Here is a 7,913-nt window from a genome sequence, read left to right as displayed (position 1 = left end):
CCTCCCAAAGTGCTAGGATTACAGGCTTGAGCCACCACACCCAGCCGTTTCACTTATTTTCTAATTTGGATGCCCTTTATATCTTTCTCTTGTCTGATTGCTCTAGCTAGGACTTCCAGTACTGTATTGGATAGCAGTGATATCAGTGGGCATCCTTGTCATGTTCCAGATCTTAGAGGAGAGGATTAGTTTTCCCCCATTAAGTATGATACTAGCTGTAGGTCTGTTGTATATGGCTTTTATTATGTTAACTTATACTCCTTCTATACTGAGTTTTTTGTGGGGTTTTATCATGAAGGAATGTTGAATTTTATCAAGTCCTTTTTCAGCATCAATTGAAATAATCATATGGTTTTTATCCTTCATTCTGTTGATATATCACGTTGACCGATTTGACATGTTGAACTGTCGTTGCAAAGCATTTGGTATGTTGAGCCATTCTTGCGTCCCAGGGATAAATCCCACTTGGTCATGATGAATGATCTTTCTAATGTATTGCTGAATTTGGTTTGCTATTACTTTGTTGAAAAAACTTGCATTAATATTTGTCAGAGATTCTGGCCTTTAGTTTCCTTATATTGAGGTGTCTTTATCTGGTTTTGGTATCGGGGTAATACTGGCCTCATAGAATGAGTTTGGAAGTATTCCCTGCTCCTCTAGCTTTTTGAAATAGTTTGAGTAGGATTGATATTAGTTCTTCCTTAAATGTTTTGTAGAATTCATCAGTGAAGCCATCGGGTCCTGGGCTTTTCTTTACTGGGAGAGTTTTTGTTATGGCTTTGATCTCACTACTTGTTACCGGTTTGTCCAGGTTTTGGATTTCTTCCTGGTTCAATCTTGGAAGATTGTATGTGTTCAGAAATTTGTCCATTTGTTCTAGATTTTCTAATTTATTGGCATATAGTTGCTCATAGTAACTTCTAATGAACCTTTGAATTTCTGCTGTATTAGTTGTAATGTCTCCTTTTTCATTTCTGATTTTATTTATTTGTGTCTTCTCTCTTTTTTCTTAGTCTGACTCAAAGTTTGTCAATTTTGTTTAACTTTTCAAAATCCAACTTTTTGTTTCATTGATCTTTTCTATTTTTTCACTTCAATTTCATTAATTTCCACTTTGATCTTTATTATTTCTTTTCTTCTACTAATTTTGGGTTTGGTTTGTTCTTGCTCTTCTCATTGCTTAAGATGCATCATTAGGTTGTTTATTTGAAGGGTTTTTTCTGTTTTTTTTTTTTTTTTTTTTGATGTAGGCACTTATAGCTATAAACGTCCCTCTTAGTCCTGGTTTTGCTGTATGTCATAGGTTTTGGTATATTGTGTTTCCATTATCATTTGTTTCAAGAAAATTTTCAGTTTCCTTCTTAATTTCTTCATTGACCCACTGGTCATTCAGGAGCATATTGTTTAATTTCCACGTGTTTGCATAGTTTTCAAAATTTGTCTTGTTATTAATCTCTAGTTTTCCATTGTGGTCAGAGAAAATGCTTGATATTATTTAATTTTTTTTGAATGTTTTAAGACTTGTTTTGTGACCTAATATATGGCCTATCCTTGAGAATGATGCATGTGCTAAGAAAAAGAATGTGTAGTCTGAAGCCATTGGATGACATGTTCTGTAAACATCTATTAGATCCATTTGGTCTGTAGTGCAGATTAAGTCTAATGTTTCTTTGTTGATTTTATGTCTAGAAGATCTGTCTAATGCTGAAAGTCGAGTGTCTCAAAGTCTCCAGCTATTATTGCATTGGGGCCTATCTCTCTTTTTAGCTCTAATAACATGTGCTTTGTGTATCTGGGTGATCCAGTGTTGGGTATGTATATATTTAAAATTGTTATATCCTCTTGCTGAATTGACCCCTTTATCATTAGTGATCTTCTTTGTAGCTTCCTACAGTTTTTGTTTTGGAATCTATTTTGTCTGATGTAAGTATACTTTCTCCTGCTCTTTTCTGGTTTCCATTGGCATGGAATGTCTTTTTCTGTCCCTTTATTTTTAGTCTATATGTGTCTTTATAGGGAAAGTGTGTTTCCTGTGGGCAGCAGATCAATGGGTCTTGTTTTTTCATCCATTTAGCCAGTCTATGTCTTTTGATTAGAAAGTTTAGTCCATTTACATTCAATGATGTTATTGATAAGTAAGAACTTACTCCTTCCATTTTGTTAGTTGTTTTCTGATTATTTTATGGTCTTCTCTTCCTTCTTTCTTTCCTTTCTGTCTTCCTTTAGTGAAGGTGATTTTCTCTGGTAATATGATTTAGTTTCTTGCTTTTTATTTTTTTGTGTCTCCATTGTATGTTTTTTGATTTGAGGTTACTGTGAAGCTTACAAATACTATCTTATAACCCATTATTTTAACCTCATAACAACATAACACTGTTTGCATAAACAAACAAAAAATTAAAAATAAGAACTCTATGCCATAACTTTGTTTCCCTGCTTTTTAACTTTTTGTTGTTTCTATTTATATCTTGTACTATGATATGGAGTTAAAACCAGGTACTATGAGGGCTTGCCTGATTTTTGGTTCTTATGAAGGTGTTTTTCCTGTATAGATAGTTGTTAACTGGGTGTCCTTGCAGGGGGGATGATAGGTGGAGCCTTCTATTCCAACATCTTGCTGCTGCTGCAGCTCCTCCTCCTCCTCCTCCTCCTCCTCCTCCTCCTCCTTCTGTTATTATTATTATTTCCCCTTACCAATTAGGAAACTGAAGCAAAAAAGGGGTTAAACAATTTATCTGTGGTGGCACAGGTAGTAACCTTTAGAGCCGGGAGTCAAATCCAGGCATTTTGCCTCCAGTATTTGTGCTTTAAGCGCTCCATGGCTTCACTGCTTACATTCACAAATAATAGATTATTCTTCCTTTAGGCTTGGGCTGGGGCTGCTTTCACATTTACAGTGCCATGGGGATTGGGACAGGAAGAGAATGACATAGTTTCCACTGAAACCTTATGCTTGCTAATTTCCCACCTTTCCTCCCTTCTTGAACACATACCACGTCCTTGGGTTGGAGCCCCTTCTCCACTCACATTGGACATAGAATCACTTGTCCAATCAGGTGAAAAATGAAGGATGCCCTGGAATTAATTTGTGAGTGAGTGTGTGTGTGTGTGTGGTGTGTGTGTGTGTGTGTGTGTGTGTGTGACAGAGAGAGAGAGAGAGAGAGAGAAGAGAGAGAGAGAGAGAGAGAGAGAGAGAAAGTGTGTGTGTACATGATGGGAAGTTCCAGGTAGACAGAACTGTGAATGTAAAACCTCTATTTTTGAGTCCACAGAAAGCATCTATTTCATGAGTATTATTCTACATAATACATTGAACACATTGTGTTAACCCATTAATGCAAAGTAAAAGTGGAAATTTTGTTTCTTTAAAAAAAATGAACTAATAAACTTTGCTAAAATCTTTTCTCTGCACCTATCAGAATTTGTAGGAGGCGAGTGCACACAGTTACTATCATGTGACACTTCTCTTGTACAAGCTCCTCTTCCACTTTCTCTACAGGCATATAATAAAATTCTCTTTTCTCCATAATATATGAAACTGGGAGTGTACTGGTGACATTTTGCAATATGGCATAACAACTGGTGAGTTTGGGAAGTAACGATGTAATTGAATTAGGCAAAACTGCTAAAATTTGTATTTTTTCCCATGGAGTTCTGCCAACATTTCATTTTCTGTAATTCTGCAGAAGTAATATGAAACAAAATTGGACTTTTTCATCAACTGGAGAAATTGAAACATGTTTATCTAGTTGTTGTGGCATGCAAGATATTTTTTCGAGGCTTCAAGTTAGAAGGGAGTCAGAAATTTTGACGCTTATTTGAAATTCTTGAAAAAGCCCTCGAATGAAAGTGGTAAGTAAATGACCATTAAGGAATCGTGAAATGGGAGTTTCTAGAAAGTGAAGAATCTTGGTAAACCAAAGTTGTTCTTAATAACAGAGATTAGAGGCCACATGGCAATGATAGTAATAAAGCAACAAAAATACTGCTGCCCCAGACACTCTCCCGCAGCTTCAGAAAGGTGGACTGATCTGAGCACTGAGAACATTTAAGTGTGGGAAACGTTTTACTCCAGCTTTAACTTCTTAATACAAGCTCCAGTTCCATGTGTCCCACTCAGGTCAACTGCCAGCACCATCAAAGCCCTTAAAAGTTTACTTGTCTTAATGACTTCAATTCTCCCCTCCTCCTGGGCACCCATCATCCCTGACTCAAACCTGTAGACAAGCCAGACCATGTTCTGTCTCTTCAGAAAAGGAGCAGCTTGAACCATTCTACCCACTTCCAGCCTGGCTTCTAAATCTGGGGTCTCTTTGATAATACTCTCAGCCCAGTGGAGAGGAAAGCCTACTGGGGACAGCTAAAATTTGGCTTATCCTTCCTAGCACAGCCAGTCCAGAAGCCATGGGCCTGAAGATGGAATGGGTCCAAGTTCTCCCAAAGGCTTTTGTCTGAGAAACACTGGCTTAACTATGAAACAGCATTCTCTGCTGAGCTGAGAAATAGCTCCCCTGCCACCACCACCCAGGGAAGTCCATAGTAAGAACCCTTAGGAAATGGAAGAGGAACAGGTTAGAAGCCTGGGTGATTTTCAAGGGTGCTAAGTGGAAATCTTACATTTTTGTGATTACGAAAAAAGTTTCAGTCACATTCAAGATCATGAGTAGTCAGTGCCTAAATGTAGACATGAGATCTTCAACTGGCATGCATGAAATTCTTGAAATTGTACATAAAGGTGTGTGGTTGGGGGGTGTGTAAGCATGGGTGTAAGCGTGTGTGCATGTGTAAGCATTTTTTGAAAACAGAATCCGTATCCTCCACTGATTTCTCAAAGGAGTCTGCAACACCTCCTTCACCTCCACTGCCACCAAAGTGAAGAACCAGTGACTTAAAGGGATTGTAGATTTTTCTTCAGCTGGAAAGAATCTTGGATGGTATTTAGTTCATTTTTGCTCCCTTTAAAATTTTTCTGATAAAAAATTGAGTCTGATTAGCATGGGCTGTTTTATAAATGTTGAAGTCTTCTAGGCTTTTTCTCTTCTGAAACACCTTCCAGATGGGTCTTGGAATATGTCTTGTGATGACATCAAGTAGGGCTGTGGTGATGGATCTACCCGTGTAAATGCATCTACACATGATCGTCTACCCGTGTGTGCCAGAAGGGCTGCTGAGCGGGTGGCAGGCACACTCCTGTCCTCTGGTTTATTTTCATGTGTTTTAACTTGGAGCACAGAGATAGAATTGTGGTTCAGAACTCCAAGCCCCTTCATTTCAAAGGGAACTAGTGAGATTCATCCTTATGAGAAGAACCTGGCAAGTCCCCACAAATGACTTCACTGTGATGATTTTCATGACCTAACTTTACCCTGAATATTACAAATTTATTTCTTTTGCTTTTATGCTTAAAGCAGCTCAACAATGCATAATTCAAGATGATTATGGTTTGCAAAACCCTGTCTTCTCAACACAAATACTTAAAAAAGAAATCAGCTTGATACTTGGCACCCTTCACTGCAGCTGGGTTCACTGCTCCCAAGTCAGGTGTTTCCATTCAGTGAATGGAAGTTACGTATTAAGAGCAAAATGAGAAAACCACAGAATTCCAAATCTCCCCATAAGATTTCGCTGGGGCAAGATATAAAGCAGAATAGTCAGTTGATTCTTTCAATGTCTAAGTTAGAAGTGAGGCATTCTTATTAAGGCCTTTTATTAAGTAGAGTAGAAAATACTTGGCAACCATTGGCTGTAAGGGTGGAGGTGAGGGGAGAAGTTAAAGATAACTCCCAGGCTTCCAATTTGGTAATTGAGACCCACGAATGGAAGAAACTTGGGGAGATATAAATGGGCCCCATTATGGATATGTTGCATTTGGATTCAGGTGGGTAATTTGGTGTGCAGTTCACTATGAGGGTCTGAAGGAATGGGTTGGGCTAGAGATAGAATTTGGGAGCTATCAGTAAACCTACAGCCTATATACCACTGGGAGTTAAAGAAGAGGGTTTCAAAAAGGAGAACAATGATGCCAAGTATCTCAGAGGAGTCAACTAGGAAAGAACAAACTGTTCCCTGGATTAAACAATGAGGAAGTCATTGATGACCTTAGGACAAGCAGTTTCTGTGGATTTGAAGAGGCAGAAGCCAAGTCACATCTGATGAAGGACTGGATGGACAGCAAAGAAGTGGCAAAGCTGAATGGTGACCTCTCCAGAAGCCCAGATATAAAGAAGACAAATTGGAGTGATAGCTGAAGAAGGAATGTAGAATGGTGAGAGTTTTGCCTATTATTTTTTAGATTTAAAGAGACTCGAATATGATGAGAAGAAACCAGAAGGAGGGGGAAGTTGAAGAAACAGGAGAGAAAATGAATCTTTGATGGAAAAAATTCCTAGATGGATATGGAGAAGAGTAAATTCAAGAGCACCGTGGTGACACTGGCCTTGACACATTTGTCCTCCAAGACACCCAGGAAGGAAAAGAGAGATGCGGATAAGCTTGTGAGTGATAAGCTTCCCACTGAGGAAGCTCATCCCTTGTCATCTCAGTTTTATCAGTTAAAGAAAGTAGGGGTACTTAGGATAGGCTAGGGAGCATGAGAAGAACAGCAAAAGTTTGGACCTATCATGGAGAAGAGGGGAAAAGGGTAACTGACCAGGGACACAGATACAGATGGCTGGAAGCACTGGGGACCCAGATGAGACTGGAAATCCTAAATGTATAGTAGTAGCACCAGTCCACCTAGCTGTGTGTATTTCTCTGACACTTGGCTACCAGTGGGTAGCATGGAAGAAGATGGATATGTTTGGGTTAATCCAGGGTTGGAGATTTATAAGACAGGTTAATAGAAGGGGGTAAAAGAGATAAGGAAGCTGGGTTTTCTGGGTAGAAAGTAGTGAAGTGATAAGAATGGGACTTGGGCAGGAAAAGGAAGACATGAAACAGGAAAGGATGATACAAAACAGAAGTCTAGGGTAAAATGAAGTATACAAGTTGCTGAAGATCTTATGAAGATCAAAGAACAGGTATAATCAGAGTAGGGATGAAAAGTTCTAGAAAGACAGGATAGTATGGTCAGAGAATTCCTGGAATAAAATATTGTGGGTTTTCTTCCAAAACATTTTACTACTATTTTCATGTTATGCTGTAAGTTTGAAAAATGCATTACAAGGTCATGTCCAGGCATTGTGGAATGGAGTGGCCAACCTCCTTCAGAGCAACATGCCCAAGTCTTATTCTATCTACTGCAATACATAGCTCTCCCACAACTCTCCATCTGTGAGAAAGGCCCACTTCAGTGGTAGGAAACACAAAGAGAATGTGAAAGACTACTACCAGAAATGGATGGAAGAACAGGTTCAGAACCTGATTGCCTAAACAATGGCTGCATTTCAACCAAGAAAGATACTTCCTACTCTATTCTCTGCTCCTCCTCTGCAGGGGCAATGATACCACCTCCCCCCAGCCTTCCAGGTCCTCTTTGCCCAAATATAATGCCAGCACCCCATATGGGAGCCCTCCCATGATGCCAGTGATGGGCCTTCTTTTCATGGGATGATGCCAGTGGGACTTGCTCCTGGAATGAAGCCACATGGGAGGCCACATGTCAATGATGAGGCCTCCTGCCTGTCCCATGATGGTGCCTGTTTGGCCTAGAATGACTTGACCCGATGGCTAAGGATAGTACAGAGGCCTTGTATATCAGGTTTATATTACTTGTTCTACTTCACTAGGAGACCATGGTGCTGTGACTCTGGGTGTTTTCTTAACAGCATGATAAGGAAGACTTTCTTTTCTTATCAAAGAGAGAATAGTTTTGGAGGGGAGAAGTGGACCAAAAACAGTAGTTTTTATTTGTATTGGGAAATGTGAAAATAAAATTGTTAACTCTTTTCATAAAAAAGAAACTACAACAACCA

At 39.1% G+C, this 7,913-nt stretch overlaps 1 pseudogene; it reads left to right on the top strand.

Annotated features, from left to right (window-relative positions):
• Positions 1–7,215: 7,215 nt before the first annotated feature.
• Positions 7,216–7,672, top strand: LOC117099252 (annotated as a pseudogene).
• The last annotated feature ends 241 nt before the right edge of the window (positions 7,673–7,913 follow it).

The sequence above is a fragment of the Trachypithecus francoisi genome, unplaced genomic scaffold, assembly GCF_009764315.1.
Source record: "Trachypithecus francoisi isolate TF-2019V2 unplaced genomic scaffold, Tfra_2.0 Lachesis_group16, whole genome shotgun sequence".
NCBI classification, from domain to species: Eukaryota; Metazoa; Chordata; class Mammalia; order Primates; family Cercopithecidae; genus Trachypithecus; species Trachypithecus francoisi.
Note: the sequence above shows the minus strand (reverse complement) of the source record. Positions and strands in the feature narration are given on the sequence as shown.